The sequence below is a fragment of the Pseudorca crassidens genome, chromosome 5 (genome assembly GCF_039906515.1).
Source record: "Pseudorca crassidens isolate mPseCra1 chromosome 5, mPseCra1.hap1, whole genome shotgun sequence".
NCBI lineage: Eukaryota > Metazoa > Chordata > Mammalia > Artiodactyla > Delphinidae > Pseudorca > Pseudorca crassidens.
In genome coordinates, this window is record NC_090300.1 from 72,310,397 (window position 1) to 72,335,457 (window position 25,061).

General features: G+C 38.2%; 1 protein-coding gene across 4 annotated transcripts in view; it reads left to right on the forward strand.

Annotated features, from left to right (window-relative positions):
* Positions 1-22,534: 22,534 nt before the first annotated feature.
* The window catches only part of IL1RAP (interleukin 1 receptor accessory protein), a 124,919-nt gene continuing 122,392 nt past the window's right edge, over positions 22,535-25,061 (forward strand). Inside the window, exons 1-2 of one of the 4 annotated variants that reach the window (XM_067738409.1) lie at positions 22,535-22,741; positions 23,487-23,624. The gene's annotated coding sequence lies outside the window, so the exon portion shown is untranslated. The remainder of the gene's footprint in view (positions 22,742-23,486; positions 23,625-25,061) is intronic. The other 3 variants (XM_067738408.1, XM_067738410.1, XM_067738411.1) reach the window with 3 other exon arrangements.

Consider the following 25,061-nt stretch of genomic DNA (forward strand, 5'->3'; position numbering starts at 1 on the left):
AAACGTTATTATTTTTTAAGGAAACGGTCATCCTAAGAAAAGTGTCTGGAAATGTACAATTCATTTACTTTAAATTACTAAGCATTGCTTCCTTCAGTCAGAATTAAGTACTCTCCCCTCAGTACTCCCCACCTTCTCATGCCCTGATTAGAGAACTGATTTTATTCTTCCTCAGTTGTTTTGTCTCTCTTGCAGTCCCTCACTAGGCTGTGAACAGCTCGACGAAGGGGGCTGTGTCTTATTCTGTGCAGTGTACATAGAACCAAGGCAGCTGACACGCAGGAACCTCTCAGCAAGTGGTTAGAATGGATGGGCTACACAAAGAGAGAATATGAGAATAAGATTAACTGTCATTGCTGGCGTCAATAATAATTCAAATTACAAAGCAAGCATAATCAAAGCTCTAAGTTTTTAGCTGTGGGACAATTATCTGAAAAAGGATGCACTTCAGTTTTGAACACTTACGGGACAGAGGAAGTTCAAAAAAATGTAGCCATTCTTCAGTAGGCTAAATAACTGTCTTTTTCCCCTTCTGCCTGTCATTTCCCATAAATTCCAATAAGCTAGAGTCTTTTTGCACATGCAGAATCTCAAAATTCTTAGTATAACCCTCAGATATGGTATAACTTCCTCATTTTAAAGCTGGAGAAACTAAGGTCCAGAGAACGGAGAAATGATTTTTCCATGGTCACATAGGCTTGAGGTATGGATCTCGGTCTCCAAAATGCCATGCCAGCCTTATGACTGCTCTACCAGGAGGTCTCCACCAAAACTGACATCATTGCGATATAAGCATATATTTTAGATACTTATTACACTGGAAAACACACATTTGCTGAGTAAAACAGTGGATAGTGTAACTGAACTAATTCAAAGGTCTAATATTTTTAAGCATTTAATAATCTTGAAAGAGGGAGAGAGAGTGCACATTTAAAATCCACAGAAGACAAAGTTATTATTTCCAAATATTAAACAGCTAAAATTTGGTCAGAATAGAAAAGGGGAAAGAAAGCAACATATACTGAGTACTTACCATGTACTAGTTGCCTGTACAGATTATGTGGCTTGATGTTTCAAACAACAAGGTAAGTACTGTTATGAGATGTTAAACAAATCACCCCCAGTCACACAGCTATTAATAACAGAGCTGAAATTCACACCTGGGTTCTGTGACTTCTACATCTGGATGTGCCCTTTGTCTATATCATAGTACTTAAAACGCCAGGACTTGAACTATTCTGATTATAGATTTAAACCAAGTCTCATTATGCCTATGTTATACATCATATCAAAGTTGTATTGATTTAGTTGATTATTTATAATATTCACCATTCAATCCAATTTAGTTCAAACAATATTTACTAAGTGCCTCCTGTGTTTTGGGCACTCTATACCATGTTCAGGGCAAATAAATAAAAGTACATGCTCACACTTAACTGGAATTGAAGGGAATATATGGAAACTTCTTAAACAGATGGACAAAGTGCTAAATAAAGTGTTGCACATGTGTGTTTTTGTGTACACGTACATATATAGCAAGGGTACTTCCTGCTGTGTGTGGGATGTGTGTGTGTGTGCACTCGCGTATATATGCATATGAAAAATCAATTCCGTAAATTTATACTTGCCCTATATACATATTGTATATGTGTAAGTAGATGCATATGAATGCTACTGTTTTGTTTCAGTAGGTTTTTTATTTTACCCCCCGGGGCTTAAAGCTTAAAGTGCAGCTTAAGGTGTTTATTTGCTAGTTTATACATAACACAGAAAAAATTTACACCCGCCTTTTATGAGTTTTTTTTCATGGTGATGATCTGATCGTGGCTCAAGATTTTGGAAACACGATAAAAGCAGGAATAATAACATAAAAGAAAAAAAATAGAAAAAAGCCTGACTGGCACAAAGTGTTAAGAAAAAGAACTTCTTCACAAGGACTTGGGATTTTCTAATAAGTTCATTTTTTTTATTTCAGACTTGACACATTGTATAAGCATGCCTTATTTGTCAAATTCCAAATTTATAACTCTCCTTTTCTATTCTCCAGTCTCAAATTAATTTTCTGTCATAACTCAAAGAAATTCAGAAAAAAAATGTTCTTGTGATGCTCCATTTGTCCTGACATACATAAATGGTGAGTTTATAATAGTCATTTTATCCAGCTAATCTCTTCAGAACATTTGTTCTTTAGTCATTGTGAAATTCACATATAAGAGCAGGTCACTTGCAGTCTGACCTTTAAAACTCTCAGTAATGGGCTGCACGTTTTGCTTGTCAGATGTTGTCTCTTCTCCATTGTCATTTTCAAGAGATAGTCCTAAGTAAGAAGTCATGAGCTGGAATCCAGACAATTGGGCAAATCCCTTTTTCCTCTCCTTTGAAATTTTAACTCTATGAATGCCAAGACTTCCGTTAGCAGAAAATAAAACATAATATTTAAAACCAATTAATGAGCAGAACTAACCTTAAAGCCAGGAGTGGGAATAGGATAGGCAAAAAGAGATCTTTAAATTTTTAATGGTGGTTAATTCAGGAAGAACCAACATAGGATATAAAGTAAGAGTGTGAGATGTTAGGTTGTAACAGAATTGTTTAAAACAAAGGAATATACACAAAGGAGACAATTTGCCAGATGGAAACAATTGGAGGGATTTATCTTTAATTTCTCTGAACTCCTTTGTACTTTATAACTGTCTATAGCTCTCATCTCATCTTCCTGGTGTGATATCTATTTGTGTATCCTTACCTCCTCTGAGATGCCAAGGTTTTGTTGAGTGGAGAGAATGGATGTGATTCAGAACATCCTTCTCCAAAATGCCTTGCACAGTATTTTGTACATAGTAGGTGCACGGTAAACAATGATTGATCGGCTGCAGGCATGAGAAGGAATGCAAGGATGATATTAAGGGCATGTGGATTACAGTGTGTGGTTTCTGTATCCCTGCATTGTGTCATCAATCAGTTCTACAGAATCATTTTTGCTCCCTATACCTTAGAGTAAAAGATGTCAGTGGGATGAGAAAGACAGCCACGTGATTTAACATTGGCTAATACATCAGGGCTTCTTAGATGGCAAGACATTGTCTTGTTATATCAGCCAGGCTGACTTGATGAAGCCAAACCACATGGCATTTGTGTTCATGGCAGGCAGCTGCCGTCAAACGCCTGGGAAAGATGCTGGCGATCTCCCTCTTGAGATGCCTATTTCATTTAAATAGTTTGCAGACTGTGCAATTTCACCCGGTCGTTTTACACTGAGGTTCTTTTCAAAACCTCAGCTCTGAGTTATGGGTTTTCAAAGGTAAAGAACTCCAAAGAGTGATGATTATTGTATGCGAATGGAGTAGGAAAAGCATTGAGTAGTCCATATGAAATAATAATGATGGTTACAATAATTTTAATAAAATTGTCTTCTTGTGTCTTTCTCATGGGGAAGTCAACTGTCTCATGAAACCACAATGCAATACTAGGTGGAGCCTCAGAATTCTAGTGATGAAGAGACTGACTCGCCCTGTGTTCCGTGGGCATAGGCAACTAATAAAGCCAGGACTGCAGGCTGAGTGGGGGCTTGTGACTGAACAAGACTACACCAAACAGCGTCATAAAGAGAACACGGTGGCAGACCTGGATTCAGGACCCTTTGCTGATATTTACTACGTATTTATATTCACATCAACCAATTTGAGCCTCATGTTAAAATGGGAGTAACAATTCCTGCTTCTTAGTTTTCTTACATAATTGTTTTGTGGATCAAGTTATAGATGATAATGACTTGTAAGGTACATAAAGTACATAAACATAAAGAATTATAATTATTACAACAATTCCAGGGAAGGACCTCTCCCTCTTCTTAAATTATGTAAGAGCTGACTCTCCAGCTACTCCCCATTTGGTACCTCTGCTTCTCACAACAAATCAGGAAAGAATTTTAAAAACATAAAACATCCTTGCTGCAGTGTCAATCGAGAAAAAGTGTTTATTGAATGCTTCTATTAATCAATAAATGTGTATCAAATATCTATCACCCGTAAGGAATTGTGTTAGACTTTGGGGAGAATAAGAATTAGTATCAGCTATGGTTCCCTTAGGGTACCTGTGGTTTCTAGGTAACAGGAGACAAATTATTAATTCATTTTAAGTCAAGCCCTGGGGCAGGAACTTCCATTTTCTGTACACACATAATGCACTAGCCACTATGGTAGGCACTTTAAAAGCATTACCCCATTTAATCCTTGTAGTAATTTACCTTTGGAGACAGAGGGATCTTTAATCCTCATTTTTCGTGTGTAAACACTGAGGCTTTCTGACTTTATGTCAGACAACTTATTCAAGAATATGCCACCAATCAGTTAGAAAGTTGGAAATTCAATCCAAACTGGGACCTTGGCAAATAATAGGAAATCCTGGCCAAGTATGGTGGGGCCTGATGGGAGTGTCCTTACCTCTCTTGTTTTCTATCTCTCTCTTTCTCTCCAGGATTCGGCTTCACAATGAACTCTTCATTTAAGTGTTAATTGTTTCATATATGATGGTATCATATGATTTCATTTATCTCCACAAAATGCTTGATTATCACAAAGGAGATGAGGGCTTTACCTCATTTTTACAGGTAGAAATTGTGACATGTTAAATAACATCTGACATGTTTTGTGAATATATGATTTAAATATCAGTTATCACAAATTATTTAGTGAAGAAAAACAAATGTGCATTTATTGAATGAATAGACACATAAAGCTAGCATTGTTACCTCTAAAAATTATTTATTACAAAGAATATGTATCAAATCATACTTTTCTGTTGATGTCCATTATAAAATTGGAGACATATTCCAATAGAGAATTGGTTTTTGCAGCATTAGGTATGAACAAATACAAAAGAATATTACTAAACTCTTAAAACCATATATCTAAAACAAAACTTTTCAGTAAAACAACAATAAGAATATTAAAAATGAATCACAAATTAGATATGCTAAAACATAAAATATTAAATAATACTCTCAGTTTATTTGTATCTTTGGAATTTTCTATAGTTCATGATTTAAATTTCAGGTTTCTTTCCTTGTTTTTGTTTTTTTGGTTTTTTTGTTTCTTTTTAAATGTTTTTTAATTTTTGGCTGCGTTGGGTCTTCTTTGCTGGGTGTGGGCTGTTTCTAGTTGTGGCAAGCGGGGGCTACTCTTTGTTGCGGTGCGCAGGCTTCTCACTGCGGTGGCTTCTCTTGTAGTGTAGCATGGGCTCTAGGGGCATGGGCTTCAGTAGTTGCAGCACGTGGGCTCAGTAGTTGTGGCATGCGGGCTCTAGGACACACGGACTTCAGTAGTTGTGGTGCAGGGGCTCAGTAGTTGTGGCTCATGGGCTCTAGAGGGCAGGCTCAGTAGTTGTGGCACACGGACTTAGTTGCTCAGCAGCATGTGGTTTCTTCAGGGATCGAACCCATATCCCCTACATTGGCAGGCAGATTCTTAACCACTGCACCACCAAGAAAGTTCCCCCACATTTTTTTTTTTTTTTTGCTTTTATCCCAAACTAAATATTTTGCTTTGATTTTTCTTTCAAAAGGGGTCTCTCTGTGTCCAAATTACTTATTTGTTCACTTCTCCATGGGGAGAAAGAACATTTATTTTTAGTTATTTGCCATAGAGGAAAATATATTGACACCCCCTTTTAGAGGAGTAGTACCAATTTTATTTCTTTCACAAATAACACTGTTGTAGAATAATTTAAATAAACCATCATGAAGTTTAAATACAGTCCTATCATCTTAACACTTCAATTGTTTTCATTTTCATATTAGGCTGCAAGCTTATAAATATGTTTTGAATTCTGTGTTTTAAAATTTAAATATCATAAAAAATTTATACTGTGTATAATTATAATGACTAATAGCTATATAATACTCTATCACATGACATTTCAAAATTGACAAAATCATTTTCCAATTTTTTTAACAAAACTAGGTTATCATTTTTTAAATTGTGGTAAAAATACATATAGCATAAAATTTATCATCTTAAGCATTTTTAACTTTACAGTTTGGAAATGTTAATTATACTTGTATTTTTTTTTTTTTTTTTTTTTTTTTGCGGTATGCGGGCCTCTCACTGTTGTGGCCTCTCCCGTTGAGCAGCACAGGCTCCGGACGCGCAGGCTCAGCGGCCATGGCTCACGGGCCTAACTGCTCCGCGACATGTGGGATCCTCCTGGATCGGGGCACGAACCCATGTCCCCTGCATCGGCAGGCAGACTCTCAACCACTGCACCACCAGGGAAGCCCTATATTTGTATTCTTATGCAACCAATATCCAGAACTGTTTTATCTCTTGCAAAACTGAAATCCTGTACCCACTAAACAACAACTACTCTTTCCCACATGCCCCCAGCCCCTGGTAACCACCTTTCTACTTTCTGCCTCTATGAATTTGACTACCTTAAGTATGACACGTAAATGGAATTACAGTATTTAGCTTTTTGTGACTAGCTTATTTCACTTAGCATTCTATCTGGAAGGTTCATCCACATTGTAGCATGTTCCATAATGTTCTTAATGTTTAAGGCTGGAAACATTCCACTGTATGTCTATACCACATTTTGTTTATCCATTCGTCAGTCAATGAACACTTGGGTTGCCTCTACCTTTTGACTGCTGTGAATAATGCTGCTATGAATATGGTGTACAAATATCCGTTCAAGATCCTGCTTTCAATTCTTTTGGGTATATACCCCAAAGTGGAATTGATGCATCATATGGAATTCTATTTTCAATTTTTTTGAGGAATCATCATACCACTTTCCACGGAGGCTGCACCATTTTACATTCTACCAGCAGTGCACAAGCATTCCAAATTCTCCATATCCTCGCCAACACCTGTTAATTTCTGGGGCTTGGGGGAGCTTTTTGTTTTGTTTGTTTTTAGAGTAGCCATCCTAATGGATATGGGTGGTATATCATAGCGGGGTTGTTTTTTTTTTTTTTTTAAGATAGGAAACATATTTATTGGAATAGAAGTTGGTACAGCTATATTTTTTTAATCTGTTGATCCTCAAACATTTAAATTATACTTTTAGCCCTCCTTTGAAGAATTCTCAATGAACTGTTAGTACTCAGCCCTTTACCCACAGCATCCCAGGACTTGAATATATTTTGAGTCTTATCCAATAAAACCCTTCAATTATGCTATTTAAAAGGGAGGGTTAACATCAACTGTTTTGCAAAACACTAGACCTAATAATTGTCAGATTAGCCAGAGCATTTCACATTGTTTTATTTAAAATCTCCTGGTAAAAGCAAAATGTCTGTATTGTATCTGCTCCATCATCTTTTATTTATTTATTTATTTATTTATTAACATCTTTATTGGAGTATAATTGCTTTACAATGGTGTGTTAGTTTCTACTTTATAACAAAGTGAATCAGCTATACATATACATATATCCCCATATCTCCTCCCTCTTGTATCTCCCTCCCACCCTCCCTATCCCACCCCTCTAGGTGGTCACAAAGCACCGAGCTGATCTTCCTGTGCTATCCGGCTGCTTCCCTATCATAGTGGTTTTGATTGGCATTTCTCTGATGATTAGTGATGCTTACCATCTTTTCACGTGCTTATTGGCCATTTGTATACCCTCTTTGGACAAATGACTATTCAAGGTTTTTGCCTGTTTCCTAGTTGGGATATTTGCTTTTGTTCCTGAGTCATAGGAGTTCTTTATATATTTCTGGATATTAACCTCAGGTTACCATTCAATCTTGCAACGAATACTTATGTGGATATATTTTTCTCTTTGCTTGAATTATTTCTTTAGGTAAATTTTCAGGATTGAAATTTTGTCTTGAAGCATATAACATTTTTAAGGTCTTGACTTTTATTGCCAAATTGCTTCTTGTAAGAGTTGTGCTTATTAAGCTTAGAATCATGGAAATTCAGCACTGTACAAGTAATGCCAAAATTTCACTAGCAAAATTAGGTTTAAGTTTTTTTCCAATAGTAAGCATAAAAATGTTCCTCATTTTCTACATCTGCATTTCTTTGATTACTAGTAAAGTTGAATACTGTTCCATATTTTACCATTCCCTTTTTTATTAATAGTTAGATCACGTATTTGCTTATTTGACTATTGTAATTTAGGTGTTTGTCTCATGACTTTTCAAATATTTTGCAATATTGTCCCTATACATATTTTTTATTTTAGTCATGCTTTAGTTTTCATTGTAAAAATGTTATGTGCGTGTATGCATAATAGTTAACTAAATCTTTCTGACCTTTGAAATGTGATACTAGATTCTACTTCCTGCTATGTTTTTTATTGTATATTTTCTCTGATTCTTTCTTTAAAGCAAGGTCAACCTGTAAAAATTTTTTCAAGGTACCTCACAGCTGATTTGCCGGAGCTGTGGAATTTACACAATCTGCTGGCTTTCCTGAGTGGTGACCAAAATGTCAGCCTATGCTATTATGTGGACAGCTGAACATATTTGTGGAACGAAACGCATCTTTTGGAAACATAGCACCAATAAATAAAAGGGCCTTCAGGGCCAAAGAAAGTGTCTTGGTGTCAGTAGCAGCAATCAAAACCATATTGGAAGCACTGTGGCCAAGAAAAGAAAGTGAAGAGTCCTGGTTTTGGGGGGAAAAGGCTGAGACATGCTGTCCCATGAATTTTACAGGAACAATAAAATTTAGGTCTCTGACCACAGAGGGTCTTTACAAGGATGTAGGATAAGTAGTGATATTAAATCTTGAGACCTTGGCTGAATTCCAACTTGGATAATTGCATTCAGTCAATTTTAAGTTCCCTCCACAGTTTCTAATGCAATGCCCTTCTGTGCTTCCTGATGCCAACCCACTGCACGTTGCTGCTCTGCATCAATAAGTAACTGGTGACCTCTACCCTGGAGAAGGCCTTGAAGCCACCAGGCGAACAGTCATTATACATGTCATTGTGGTCTTTCACTTCTGAATGATCTCACTTCCAAACGTTTAGGCTGTTATAGAAAATTCTGGAGGTCTTGAAGTGTAGTGTATTTGGCATGGTTATTTTCCCATGACCCTACTGACCCCATTTCAGTAGATTGGGGTCAGTCAAAAAGATCTTTAGACTTCAGATCTGGTAGTCTGAATTCCAGTCTAAGGGCTCTGACTCTTATTACATGTGTGACCTTAGGCAACTCACTCCCTTACCCTTCAACTTTCCCAAGGTTGCAGAAAACAATGCCTTAATGTGGCCAGCCCTCCCATGACTAGTCTCTCTAACTAACCTTTCCTACCTTATTCCTACATCCTCCTAAGGATAGAGATTATAGACAGGAAAACTGGACCATTTCTTTTCTTCTTGCTGTGCACGTTCAGACCACTATGCCTCTGTCCCTGCTGTTACCTAAATTTCTCTTGCCTGAATGCCTCCTGCCTCCCGCTCTTTTTGACAAATCCTATCCATCTTTCAAGATGAATCTCAAATACCATCTCCATAAAACCTTGCCTGATTTCTCAGCCAGAAGTCATCTTGTTTTTCCATAGTATGAATGTGAGTGTACATAGCTGTCATAGCTTTCATACTAGAAATTTATCTTCTTAAGTTTATTGTGTACTTCCTGTGGAACATAATACTGGATTTTACATTTACTAATTGTTTAAAATCTGTTTTAATCTTCATTTTCATGTGATAACTTTCTAAATAACAAAGCAGATCTCAAATAAGCAAATTATATTATAGTTCATTGGAGGTTAATAAGTATACACAACCAAATAATCTCTTCCTTCTTGTGAACTTTATGTGATTTCAATCACTAGCAATGTGTAAATTTTACCAAATGTATTTTAGATGTAATTACCTCATGATAAAAACTGTGCGGTCATACTCTCAGATGAATACAGTTTAAATATATAGTTTTTTAATGCAGTTTCTTTTGGAGTCTGGTTAAGTGACCATTTAGGAACTTTTCCAAATTTATATTGGAACTAATATATAATCTTAGAAATTTAGCCCTGGAAGATAACCGAGAAATCAGCAAATCCAGTTGTTGTCTATATCAAATTTCAGTTTTTAGAATCACTTCTGGAGTGAGGTGATTCATCTCACACAAAGCCCATACCCCACAGGTTAGTAAAAGAACTGGGCATCTCTAATTATTTGCAAAATCATTCAGAAAATAATAAAACAAAATTTAAAAGCCATGGGTGATTTACCTGCTTAGTTATAAGGGCTAATGATGACTGTTCCAGTATAATATTGCCAAGTCCATAACCATCTTAAAGGAAAGGAGACAGAAGCTCAGAAAACAGAAGTGACTGTGTCCAGATCACACAGAAAAGGAGAAGCCAAACCTAGACTGGAGCTCAGGTCACCTGGCATCTGTCAAGTGCATTATTTTGCCTCTTTACTCTCCATCATCTTCACTCTTCCTTATCTTTTGCAAGATTTTTCTGTATCCAGGATAACTCTCTGACAATGTTAAATTTTACAGGTTACAACTGTAGAAATACAACATACCAGCATGTTAATCATTGATCATTTTCAAAATTAGATGCAGAAGTCTCACCATCTCTTCTCTTTCTGCTGCTTGGGATTCAGAGCCATCCAGGTCTATCCCAGGTGCGATAATGGCTCTGGTGCTATTGTTTAATGGAGATAACTTCTGATGTAACGGAACAAACATGCTCTCTAAAGGGACCTATCATGTACTAACTAATTCTTTCTTCAGGTAGGTTATAACTCTGTAGTGCTTCAGTTCTCATGAAGAGTGTGTGTGTGAATACACACTACTACAAAGGGAGTATTTTACCCCAACAGAAATGAAGATATTGACACCATAGTAAGTCAAACTCTGTCACCTGTGATAATGTGTTTTCCTTGGTTGTGTTTACTTTGTGAAAATTGATCATGCTCTACACATATGATTAGTGCAATTTTATGCATTCATGTTATGCTTCCATAAAATGTTTATTGTAAATAATAACAATACTAACAAAACAACACTGCCCTAGCCTTGCATTTAGAGCAAGGCAGAGAATGAGAAAAAACTACAAGTTCTAGAGTAAAACTTTAAAACGTAGCTTTATATCTTCCTAGCTCTGTGATGTTGGGCAACTCTTTACCTCCCTGAGCCTCGGAATTTTTCATATCTCTTAAATAAGAAAAATAAATACGTACCGACAATCCTGCAGCCTATGGAATGAAAACCACATTCACAGAAAGATAGAAAAAATGAAAAGGCAGAGGACTATGTACCAGATGAAGCAACAAGATAAAACCCCAGAAAAACAACTAAATGGGTGGAGATAGGCAACCTTCCAGAAAAAAAAATTCAGAATAATGATAGTGAAGATAATCCAGGACCTCAGAAAAAGAATGGAGGGAAAAATCAAGAAGATGTAAGAAATGTTTAACAAAGACCTAGAAGAATTAAAGAACAAACAAACAGATGAACAATACAATAACTGAAATGAAAACTACACTAGAAGGAATCAATAGCAGAATAACTGAGGCAGAAGAACGGATAAGTGACCTGGAAGACAGAATGGTGGAATTCACTGCTGTGAAACAGAATGAAAAGAAATTAAAACAGCATAAGAGACCTCTGGGGCAACATGAAACACAACAACATTCACATTATAGGGGTCCCAGAAGGAGAAGAGAGAAAGAGAGAACCCTAGAAAATATTTGAAGAGATTATAGTTGAAAACTTCCCTAACATGGGAAAGGAAATAGCCACCCAAGGCCAGGAAGCACAGAGAGTCCCATATAGGATAAACCCAAGGAGAAACATGCCAAGACACATAGTAATCAAATTGGCAAAAAATAAAGGCAAAGAAGAATTATTGAAAGCAGCAAGGGAAAAATGACAAATAACATACAAGGGAACTCCCATAAGGTCAACAGCTGATTTCTCAGCAGAAACTCTACAAGCCAGAAGGGAGTGGCATGACATATTTAAAGTGATGAAAGGGAAGAACCTACAACCAAGATTTCTCTACCTGGCAAGGATCGCATTCAGATTCAATGGAGAAATCAAAAGCTTTACAGACAAGCAAAAGCTAAGAGAATTCAGCAGCACCAAACCAGCTCTACCACAAATGCTAAAGGAATGTCTCTAAGTGGGAGACACAAAAGAAGAAAAGGACCTACAAAAACAAACCAAAAACAATTAAGAAAGTGGTAAAAGGACATACGTATCGATAATTACCTTAAACATGAATGGATTAAATGCTCCAACAAAAAGACACAGGCCCACTGAATGGATATAAAAACAAGACCTATATATATGCTGTCTACAAGAGACCCACTTCAGACCTAGGGACACATACAGACTGAAAGTGAGGGGATGGAAAAAGATATTCCATGCTAATGGAAATCAAAAGAAAGCTGGAGTAGCAATACTCATATCAGATAAAGTAGACTTTAAAAGAATGTTACAAGAGACAGTGAAGGACACTACATAATGATCAAGGGATCAATCCAAGAAGAAGATATAACAATTATAAACATATATGCACCCAACATAGGAGTACCTCAATAAATAAGGCAACTGCTAGCAGCTATAAAAGAGGAAATCAACAGGAACACAATAGTGGGGGACTTTAATACCTCATTTACACCAATGGATAGATCATCCAGACAGAAAATTAATAAGGAAACACAAGCTTTAAATGACACAATAGACCAGATAGATTTAATTGATATTTATAGGACATTCCATCCAAAAACAGCAGATTACACTTTCTTGTTAAGTGCACATGGAACATTCTCCAGGATAGATCACATCTTGGGTCACAAATCACAAATCAAGCCTTGGTAAATTTAAGAAAATTGTAATCATATCAAGCATCTTTTCTGACCACAATGCTATGAAATTAGAAATCAATGACAGGGGAAAAATGTAAAAACCACAAACACATGGAGGCTAAACAATACACTACTAAAGAACCAAGAGATCACTGAAGAAATCAAAAAGGAAATAAAAAAATACCTAGAGACAAATTACAATGAAAACATGATGATCCAAAACCTATGGAATGCAGTAAAAGCAGGTTTTTTTTGTGGTGTTTTTTGTAATTTTTTTTCTGTTTCCCTATTTTTATTTTTTTTCACACACACACACACACTGTATTTTATTTTTATAAGAGATAAATAAACTGACACCAAGCATTGTAAATGGATGACCACAAGAAAAGTAACAATGATTGCAATTATCATACATGAAACACACTCATACGATGTCATAATATTGACATTCAGTCCAGTAATCCTCCACTGTAACAACTCCTTTACTTTGCAGTGAAAATTATTTTGTATATTTTTGCCTCTGAGTCCTTGTGGACAGTTTTACTTCTTCTTTTCCAATTTGTATTCCTTTTATTTCTTTTTCTTCTCTGATTGCCGTGGCTAGAATTTGCAAAACTATGTTGAATAATAGTGGTGAGAGTGGACATCCTTGTCTCGTTCCTGATCTTAGAGGAAATGATTTCAGTTTTTCACCATTGAGAATGATGTTTGCTGTGGGTTTGTCATATATGGCCTTTATTATGTTGAGGTAGGTTCCCTTTATGCCCACTTTCTGGAGAGTTTTTATCATAAATGGGTGTTGAATTTTGTCAAAAGCTTTTCCCCCATATATTGAGATGATCATATGGTTTTTATTCTTCAATTTGTTAATATGATGTATCATATTGATTGATTTACATATATTGAAGAATCATTGCATCCCTGAGATAAATCCCACTTGATCATGGTGTATGATACTTTTAATGTGTTGTTGGATTCTGTTTGCTAGTATTTTGTTGAGGATTTTTGCATCTATATTCATCAGAGATATTGGTCTGTACTTTTCTTTTTTTGTAGTATCTTTGCCTGGTTTTGGTATTAGGGTGATGGTGGTCTCATAGAATGAGTTTGGGAGTGTTCCTTCCTCTGCAATTTTTTGGAAGAGTTTGAGAAGGATGGGTGTTAGGTCTTCTCTAAATGTTTGATAGAATTCACCTGTGAAGCCATCTGGTCCTGGACTTTTGTTTGTTGGAAGATTTTTAATCACAGTTTCACTTTCATTACTTGTGATTGGTCTGTTCATATTTTCTGTTTCTTCCTGGTTCAATCTTGGAAGGTTATACCTTTCTAAGAATTTGTCCATTTCTTCCGGGTTGTCCATTTTATTGGCATAGATTTGCTTGCAGTAGTCTCTTAGGATGCTTTGTATTTCTGCGGTGTCTGTTGTAACTTCTCCTTTTTCATTTCTAATTTTATTGATTTGAGTCCTCCCTCTCATTTTCTTGATGAGTCTGGCTAATGGTTTATCAATTTTGTTTATCTTCTCAAAGAACCACGTTTTAGTTTTATTGATCTTTGCTATTGTTTTCTTTGTTTCTATTTCATTTATTTCTGCTCTGATTTTTATGATTTCTTTCCTTCTGCTAACTTTGAGTTTTGTTCATTCTTCTTTCTCTAGTTCCTTTAAGTGTAAGGTTAGATTGTTTACTTGAGATTTTTCTTGTTTCTTAAGGTAGGCTTGTATAGCTATAAACTTCCCTCTTAGAACTGCTTTTGCTGCATCCAATAGGTTTTGGATCATCGTGTTAATAAAAGCAGTTTTAAGAGGGAAGTTTATAGCAATACAATCCTACCTGACGAAACAAGAAACATCTCAAACAGACAATCTAAACTTACACCTAAAGGAACCAGAGGAAGAATAACAAACAAAACCCAAAGCTAATAGAATGAAAGAAATCATAAAGATCAGAGCATAAATAAATGAAATACAAACAAAGAAAACAATAGCAAAGATCAATAAAACTAACAGCTCGTTCTTTGAGAAGAAAAACAAAATTGATAAACCTTTAGCCATACTCATCAAGAAAGAGAGAGAGAGGACTCAAATGAATAAAATTAGAAATGAAAAAGGAGACATTACAAGGGACACTGCAGAAATACAAAGCATTCTAAGAGACTACTACAAGCAACTCTATGCCAATAATATGGACAACCTGGAAGAAATGGAAAAATTCTTAGAAAGGTATAACCTTCCAAGATTGAACCAAGAAGAAATAGAGAATATGAACAGACCAGTCACAAGCACTGAAATTGAAACTGTGATTAAAAATCTTCCAAAAAACAAAAGTCCAGGACCAGATGACTTCACAGGTGAATCCCATCAAACATTTAGAGAAAAGCCAACACCCATCTTTCTCAAACTCTTCCAAAAAATTTCAGAGGAAGGAACACTCCCAAATTCATTCTACGAGGGCACCATCACCCCGATACCAAAACCAGACAGAGACACTACAAAAAAAGAAAATTACGGACCAATAACACTGATGAATATAGATGCAAAAATCCTCAACAAAATACTAGCAAACAGAATCCGACAGCACATTAAAATGATCATACACCATGATCAAGTGGGATTTATCCCAGTGATCCAAAGATTCTTCAATATATGCAAATCAATCAATATGATACACCATATTAACAAATTGAAGAATAAAAACCACATGATCATCTCAATATATGGGGGAAAAGCTTTTGACAAAATTCAACACCCACTTATGATAAAAAAACTCTCCAGAAAGTGGGCATAGAGGGAGCCTACTTCAACATAATAAAGGCCATATATGACAAACCCACAGCAAGCATCATTCTTAATGGCGAAAAACTGAAAACATTTCCTCTAAGGTCAGGAACGAGACAAGGATGTCCACTCTTGCCACTATTATTCAACATAGTTTTGGAAGTCCTAGTCATGGCAATTAGAGATGAAAAATAAATAAAAGGAATACAGATGGGAAAAGAAAAATTAAAATTGTCACTGTTTGAAGATGAGATGATATTGTACATAGATAATCCTAGGATGCCACCAGAAAACTACTAGAACTAATCAATGAATTTGGTAAAGTTGCAGGAGACAAAATTAATGCACAGAAATCTCTTGCATTCTTTTACACTAACAATGAAAAGTCAGAAAGAGAAATTAAGGAAACTATCCCATTCACCATTGCAACAAAAAGAATAAAATACCTAGGAAAAACCTACTTTAGGAGGTAAAAGACCTGTACTTAGAAAACTATAAGACACTGATGAAGGAAATCAAAGATGACACAAACAGATGGAGAGATATACCATGTTCTTGGATTGGAAGAATCAATATTGTGAAAATGAGTATACTACCAAAGCAATCTACAGATTCAATGCAATCCCTATCAAATGACCAATGACATTTTTTACAGAACTAGAACAAAAATTAAAATTTGTATGGAGACAGAAAAGGCGTCAAATAGCCAAAGCAATCTTGAGGGGAAAAAACGGAGCTGGAGGAATCAGACTCACTGACTTCAGACTATATTACAAAGCTACAGTAATCAAGACAATATGGTACTGGCACAGAAACAGAGGTATAGATCAACGGAACAAGATAGAAAGCCCAAAGATAAACCCAAGCCCGTATGGTCAACTAATCTATGACATAGGAGGCAAGGATATACAATGAAGAAAAGACAGTCTCTTCAATAAGTGGTGCTGGAAAACTAGACAGCTACATATAAAATAATGACATTAGAGCACTCCATAACACCATACACAAAAATAAGCTCAAAATGGATTAAAGACCTAAATGTAAGACCAGACACTATAAAACTCTTAGAGGAAAACATAGGAAGAACACTCTTTGACATAAATCACAGCAAGATCTTTTTTGATCCACCTCTGAGAGTAATGGAAATAAAAAACAAAAATAAACAAATGGGACCTAATGAAAGTTCAAAGCTTTTGCACAGCAAAGGAAACTATAAACAAGATGAAAAGACAACCTTCAGAATGGGAGAAAATATTTGCAAATGAATCAATGGAAAAAAAGATTAATTTCCAAAATATATAAACAGCCCATGTTGCTCAATATTAAAAAAATGAACACCCAATCTAAAAAATGGGCAGACTTAAATAGACATTTCTCCAAAGAAGACATACAGATGGCCAAAAGGCAAACGAAAAGCTGGTCAACATCGTTAATTATTAGAGAAATGCAAATAAAAACTACAATGAGGCATCTCACATTGGTTAGAATAGGCATCATCAGAAAGTCTACAAACAACAAATGCTGGAGAGGGTGTGGAGAAAAGGGAACCCTCTTGCACTGTTGGTGGGAATGTAAATTGATACAGCCACTATGGAGAACAGTATGGAGGGTCCTTAAAAATCTAAAAATAGTATTACCATATGACTCAGCAATCTCACTACTGGGCATATATACCCTATGAAAACCATAATTCAAAAAGACACATGCACCTCAATGTTCATTGTAGCACTATTTACAATAGCCAGGTCATGGAAGCAACCTAAATGCCCATTGACAGACGAATGGATAAAGAAGATGTGGTACATATATACAGTGGAATATTACTCAGCCATAAAATGAACGAAATTGGGTGATTTGTAGAGACGTGGATGGACTTAGAGACTGTCATACAGAGTGAAGTAATTCAGAAAGAGAAAAACAAATATCGTATATTAACGCATATATGTGGAATCTAGAAAAATGGTACAGGTGAACTGGATTGCAAGGCAGAAATAGAGACACAGACATAGAGAACAAGCACATGGACACCATGGCGGGAAAGATGGTGGGATGAATTGGGAGACTAGGATTGACATGTATACACTAATATGTATAAAATAGATAACTAATAAGAACCTGCTGTATAAATAAATAAAATTAAATTAAAAAAATAAATACCTACCTCATGGAGATGCTGTGATGATAATATAATATTTGTAAGAAGCACCAGGCTTAGAGAGCACCTGGCCCTCAACAGATGTCAGTAACTGATTCATTTGTTCACTTTTTGTGTCAAGCACCATTCTGTGATATAAAAGCCAATAAGTCACAGTTCTTGCTCTGTAATGAGCAATTTCAATAATATTTTCCCCATTTTTATTCCAATATCCAATTAAAGTACATTTTTTCCACTTTTTTTTTTCCCATTACCTCCCGTGTGTTTTCTAGCTAGCGTCAGGGGAGTCTGACTCTTCCTCTTTCCCACCTCTTGGGACCACGTGCAAACACCTTCCTCTGGGTTCATACGGAGGACTGCACTCTGTTTCCAAAAGCACTTACCACGTCACGTTGAAGTTATTTTATTTATACGTCAAGCAATAGTTGGGTGGACGAATGAATGCTTTTCCTTTGTCCTGTAGTGTCTTACTGCTTCCTCCTTTGTCACCATACATCTTTATTTCACCTCTCCTTCCAGTCCCTGCTATGACACCTTCTCTGTTTCTTTCCTTGATTCCCTCCAAACAGAAGAAATTTTTGTTCCTCAATACTCCAAGAATACTTTATTTGAACTTTTTGGGGGACCTCAGGGTAGTATGGGAAAATGCGACCTTGAGAATTTGTTAAACCTGGGGTTTGCTATTGGGTTCAACCTTAACTAGCTGTGTGTTCTTAGGTAAGTAAGCTTCTCTCACTCTCTTATCTCACCAGTAAAAGAAGGGAAAACTATGTCTATTTCTGAAGGCTATTGTAAAGTTTAGAAATAATGCATGTTCAAAGGACATGCCACATAATAGTTGTTCTTTGGAGGGGAGATATTATTTCAACCTTGTTTTGTATGATCTATGTAGACATTGTGTCTTTTTCTATTATGAAAGATCCACGACGACCCTATTTCAGCATTGCTCACAGTGCTCATGTAGAGCAAATATTCAACACATATTTGAATAAATGAATGAAAAAAAGGTAAAACAAATTACCCAATGCTGGTGGCAGAGAAAGAATCCTATACACAGTCTCTGAATCTCAGATGACTAGTTGAAAATCCCTCTCTGGAGATGAGTAATGTAACAAGTGCCTGCCTGTTAGGGGATCCTTCAAGCTTCCTATTGCTGCACAGAAAAAAAAATAGGGCTGAATGGCACAGCCCTCTCATATTGCTGTAAAACAAGCAAATGTTAGCATGATTTTAACTGAAATGGACTGGTTGTTATTCACGAGATGGTGACCACTTTAGATTGAGTCTGCCCAAAAGAATATTGCAGGGGATTGGCTTATGGGATAATTCACGTTATGGTACCTATGTGAAGAGTACGCCTTCCATTTTGATTAGAGTTTTGGAGGCTGGAAGCTGGTAAATGTGTTGTTAACTACTTACAAGGCTAAGTTAGAAACATAAAGATAAGTTTCTCCTGTTTACGTGCAAAGTTCTTGTCTTGAAATTTCCTGCTGTAGTGAAGTGTCAACATTGCATAATAACCATCCTCCAAGACTTTATTAAAATCCTGACCTTTGCTTCAAAGCTTCTGTTTGGAAGGAGAAAAGTAAGGAGAGAAAATTAGGTCTTTTCTAACAGTCTCCAGGAGCTTTGGGCCATAGGCCAAGAAGACTCAGGCTGTCGTTTGGAAAACATGTCTTTGTCCCTCACCCTGTCATTCATCTAGATCCGGTCCCCTGGAGGTGCTGGAGGAGCATCATTGTGAAGACAAGCATTCTAAGGCAGGGGAAGCCAGTCTTAAAGGAGAAGCAACTGGGAGGTTGGGGTGCTTTATGTAAACATAAAGAGTTTGTTTTGAACAAGTGAAATTTGAAGTGTGTATGAAACATCTAAGAAGAGATAGTAAGGAGACAATAGTAGTGGTTTCCTACTGTAGATTTAAGTTTGCAAGTTTTTATCACATAGATGTTTGAGATGACATCCCCTAGGGAGGGACTAAGTACACCAAGGATTGAGCTCTGGGACATTCTAACTCTCAGAGGTCACCAAGAGGTAAAGGATCCAATGAAAGAGGAGCAGCAGAAAAAATTGATAGAAAACAAGGAGTCAAATAAAAAGGAGTTTGAAGGAGAAACTGAATAACTGTGTCTGGTGCTGTTAAATAGGTCAAGTAAGGTGAAGACCACAAATTGACCACTGAATTTGGCAAAGTGAAAGTCATTAGATACCTTAACTATGGAGTATTAGGGACAAAAGTCTGACTGGACTGGGTTCAAGGGAAAAGCAAAATTCTGAGGCCCCCTTACAACTACTGCAAAATGATTAGAGATAACCTGAAAAAAGAAGTAGAGGTTAGTAGCCGAGGCAAGAAGAGAGTAATGATGCTTTTCCAAATACTCAGTCAATTTCAAAATATTTTTCTAAGCATTTCTTACGCACCCAATACTGTTAGGCACTGACACCAATGAGCTTGCAGCCTCATTCATTCATTCACTTAGGCCACAATTGTTCATTGAATGCCTAGTATGTGAGTTTTCAAACATTTATTAACTGTTACAATAAAATTTTGCCGTTAAGCAAATTTAAAAAAGAAAAATACTCCCATAATTCTGACACATTAACACTTTCCACATTTCTTTCAATTACTGTCCATGTTTTCATACCTTTTATACAACCTGACTAACTATATTGTAAGCCTTTTCCTTTGTAGACACAGTTTCATAATCTGTTAATTATGACAGCAAATACTTTATTGTGTGAATATACAGCATTGGTTATCTAACCAGTTTCATTCCCAGTCACTTATGTTGTCTTAAAATTACAATATTTAATACTGTGATGATTTGTCTATATGACGTCATCCTCATTAAACTATGAGTAACTCCTCAAAGTGAAGGGCTATATCTGGTTCAATTCTGAATCACCAACGTGTGCCTGGCACAGAGTAAGGACTTCTAGAAAGCACATGAGACTGTCTAGTTGGGTAGTTAAGAGCAAGGAGACTGCCTCAGTTCTCATTTTGCATTCTCTTCTTGTAGGCTTGTGCCCTTGGACAAGATACAACTTCTCTATATCTCATCTATAAATTGGAGATAATAACAGTACCTTATAAATTATCGTGAGAATTAGCTGATACATGCAAAGTGCCTGCTACTTTGTAAGCACATGTTATAAGAGTGTTCAATGAGTGTATTATATAAGAAAAAAAATTGGATGCCCTGAAATATATTTAATGAGTGAATAATACATCAAAGAGCAGTTTTTTTTTTTTTTTTTTTTTGCGTTATGCAGGCCTCTCATTGTTGTGGCCTCTCCCATTACGGAGCACAGGCTCCGGACGCGCAGGCTCAGCGGCCATGGCTCACAGGCCCAGCCGCTCCGCGGCATGTGAGATCTTCCTGGACCGGGGCACGAACCCGTGTCCCCTGCATCGGCAGGTGGACTCTCAACCACTGCGCCACCAGGGAAGCCCTAAAGAGCACTTTTACTTCTGCTTCATACAATAAACTTTTAAAATTTTATATTGTTTCCTTTTTGGCTTAATAACAATGTTGTGAGCATGTACTGTGTGCCAGGTAACCAGAGACAAATAATTTCTCAGGATTAATTTCCATAAGCGATATCAATAAATGAAACAACATGAACATTGCTACAGCTTCAATTATACTGCGATTTTCCCTTGGGGAGTTAAACCCTTTGAGGGCAGGGGCAGTGTGTGAGTTTTGCACTGCTGTCCATCTTTAGCTGGTACCTAGAGACTGGTACCTCCTACTTCCACCTACTAGTTCATGAGGACCTTTTCTTCTTTCCTGTCTTCCCCCCCCCCCCGTCTCTTTAATTGCTTTCTTTGGATCTCAATTTCTTGGATAAATAAATAAATACGATTCAATTAGGTAACTCTAAGAGCAGAAGAAAAGTCATGGAGGTGGTGGAGTAAAGCATGTGTGAAGAGACAAGTCAACTTGGTAGATAGCTTTTGTTAGGGAGTCCCAGAAATGGGGAAAAGTGATGAAGGGCCTTGCCAGTCAGGAAGAAATCGTGATGGACTAGCGATAGAGAACAAGAGAAGATTCTTGAGCAAAGGAGTTGACAGTCATTGTAAAGCTTCTCAGGATGAGTATACAGACTACCATCTAGAGTGTTAGAGGGTGGCTGAGGGCTCTCTCAGAAATCTGGAGAAACGGGAGTGCATGAAAGGGAGTAATTCTTTTGAGATTGTTTGCTTCTATAATGATTATTTCATTCATTCACTCATTCAGTGCACATGTACTGAGTGCCTACTTTGTGCCAGGCACCTTCCTAGGCACATTGGGTATACACCAGTGGAAAATACAGGTTCCGTTTGGCTGTCCTGAGCAGTAGTTTGTTCCCATGACTGTCATTTTTGTAGCGGAGCGGAGCGCCAGACCACCGAGATTGAGTCTGTTTCTTCCCGTCGCGCTCTGGGCTTGGCACACGATGGGGGCTCAAATCCTGCGGCCTGAATTGATTTATGGCCTTGGTGCAGCACGAGAGCTAAATACACAGAGCAGGAAAGAAAAGGCGATCTCGATTGTGAGAGCAGGATGTTGCAATGAGCGCAAGTGTGAGTCTATGTGTATAGCCGGGGACGCATCTCCCCAGAGCGCCTGGTATGGTGCCAAGCTGCAGGACCCACGCTGTCCCTTCCTGCGCGCTCCAGCCGGCGGCCGAAGGGCCTAGCGCAGCCTCTTGCCGACCGCGGGCCTGGCGCCGCTCCTCCTCGCCGCGGGCGGGGCCGCTCTCGGTGCCGCCCCGCGGCCTCCGCTCTGGGAAGCGCTGGTGGCTGGCGAGGCGCCGGGTGGAGCGGGAGCCGCGCAGCGCCGGCCAATCGCGCAGCGGCAGGGGAGGAGCCCCAAAGGGGGAAAAAAGAAAGTGCGGCGGAAAGTAAGAGGCTCGTTGCTGGAAGACTGGCCGGATCCGGGTCCCCGGGACTCTGCTTTGGCCAAGCGCACCGAAAGACGCGGTGCTGGGCGATCCTGCACCCATCCCCGCCGCCTTCGCTGCTCCCGCTCTGCCTCCCAGGAAAGGTGAGTCTCGCGCGGTGATGAGAGCTCGGGGGATCACCGATCTAGAGAATCTCAAGGTGGAAGGATTCTTACGCATCGTCTCCTTCAACCCTATTTTACAGAAGGGCAAACTGAGGCACAGAGCAAGGCAGCGGCTGGGATAGATCACAGCTAAGTTATTGCCGTGGGCAGGACTCGAACCCACTGTCCAAAGTCCCGTCTTCGCTTTGTAGGCATTTAAGTAACGCAGTTGTGTGAGTGCTGCGCGTCACTGCAGCCCTCTCCCAGCTCTTTAAGGGATGTACCCCGGTATACCCCCGGCCTTGGTCTCTCTGGAGTGCTGCTGTGAACGGTGAGGATAGAAGGGGGCAGTGTGTCCCAGCGTTGCCACTGGGTATCACGTCGTTTCCAGCTTGGACCTGTGACAGCCTGGGTAAAGGCTGCTTGCAGCCTCTCTTTCTCTTCCGCTGACCTGTTTTCTCAGAAAGATGCCCCGCCGAGGGTGTCCGTCAGACTCCTGGTAGAGTCCGTGGAGAGGTGAGGGACGTCCGGGCGTCAGTCACCTCGTTTGGTACAGTGCTCTCTCCAGCCCCAGGGGAAGCGGGGCCGGTCGTCCTGTGGGAAATAGGATGCTTCTCTTACAGGAATAGCTGACCTCACGGAGCCATAGCCCCCTGTCACTTCTAAGTCCTGGGAGGGAACAAGGAAGCTGAGTTAAAGAGAAAAATCACAAACACAAAAGCAAACTTCTGCCGTTTCCTTTAAGAACCAGTTCCCAGTCTGTCTTGCCTCCGCCCGCTGGTTGTGAAATTGTGAAACACCGCTAAGGTTAGCTACCAGCTGAGAAGAAGGATTTACCTGGCCTTCACTCCATCTCTGCCACCTATTAGCCGTGTGAACTTGGGCAAGTTATCCAATCTTTCTGATACTCAGTTTTGTTTTGGTTTTTGTTTTTTTTCCAGCCATAAAATGGAGATTTTCACGGTCACAATGAGCCCTTAGGGCACTTGGGAGGATGAAACGGGATAATTCAAATAACATGGTTAGCACAGTGCCTGGCTTGGCACCTGTTCAGTTTGACATTGATGGCAACAATTATAAATGTTACTGCATAGTAACCTTGGAGACAGTGGGTTTTTAGGAAGCTGAATTTTCAGATAGAGTGACTTTTTTTTTTTTTTAATCTAGATGTTGTGTTTTTTTCTTCTTTGGAGTTTGAACAGCTCTTTTATAGTGTTTTCTGAACGCCCTCTACATGTGACTTTGATCGTAGATGCTTGACTTGGTGTATAAAAGGTTTCCCAGTGATGCCAATGCCCTGCTAGTTTTTAGGCCAAGCCTCAGGTCTGTGAAACTTTGATCTGAGGCATCCTTTACCGGCAAAGAGGGTCTTGAATTGGATGAGAGGTAGAAAGACAAGAGGAGAAGTTGCAAGTTTCATCTATGTCACAGACTGTTCTAAGCCTTTTATTCCCCCTGTGTCAGGTCAGACAAGCAGCTTTATATTTCTCAGCTAATATAGGCAAACAACAAGATCCCCGTGTGTTTCTTTTGGATTATACAGTGATGCTGCTAAATTCAGTCCCTTTTGGACACAAACTTACCTCATATAAACACAAATATCCACATGTGCCCTCACCAGGCTTCCTTTATTATTGGCATTATTGGTATTTTAAAGTGAAATAGTGTCCTTTACATACCCCCCACCTGGCTCATAACAATTGATTTTATTCTGATTGACTTCATACAGTTTTTACTATCATCTCCTGGCTATGCCATAAGTCCCTGAACTGAGCATGCAGTATTTATAGTTGGCTACCTGCTCCACAGTCCATCACATATGCCTGTGTTACTGATGTATGCAGAGCAGGGATGTGATACACCTTGAGGAAAGGAAAGAGTTTGGTGGTACCCTCTTAGGTAGCTCCCGCACCAGACATTTGCCGAGGATTGGATCGCTTGCTTCCGTCAGCCTGTTCCGTGTGCATGCATTTGATGAGCTGGCCAGGATACATCTGAACGCGTGCCTGAGAGACTGGGGACTTGTAGGGAAAAGGAGAATGTTCAAAATAAGGTCAGAACAAGGGGATGGGAGATTGAAAGCTAATTCCTTTTAGTTCTGGTTTTTTAAAGAAAGGATACTCAGTTATACCCTTTCTCCTTATAGAGATTATTTGTTACCAAATATATATATATATATAAAACTTTAAAATTTCCACAGTGTATTCCATATATATTATCTTCCTTGTTACTTGCAGTAGCCTTGAGAGAAGGACATGGCAGACATATTAATAGTGGAAGGATAATATAATGATATGATAAAGTATGAAAAAAGCTGGTT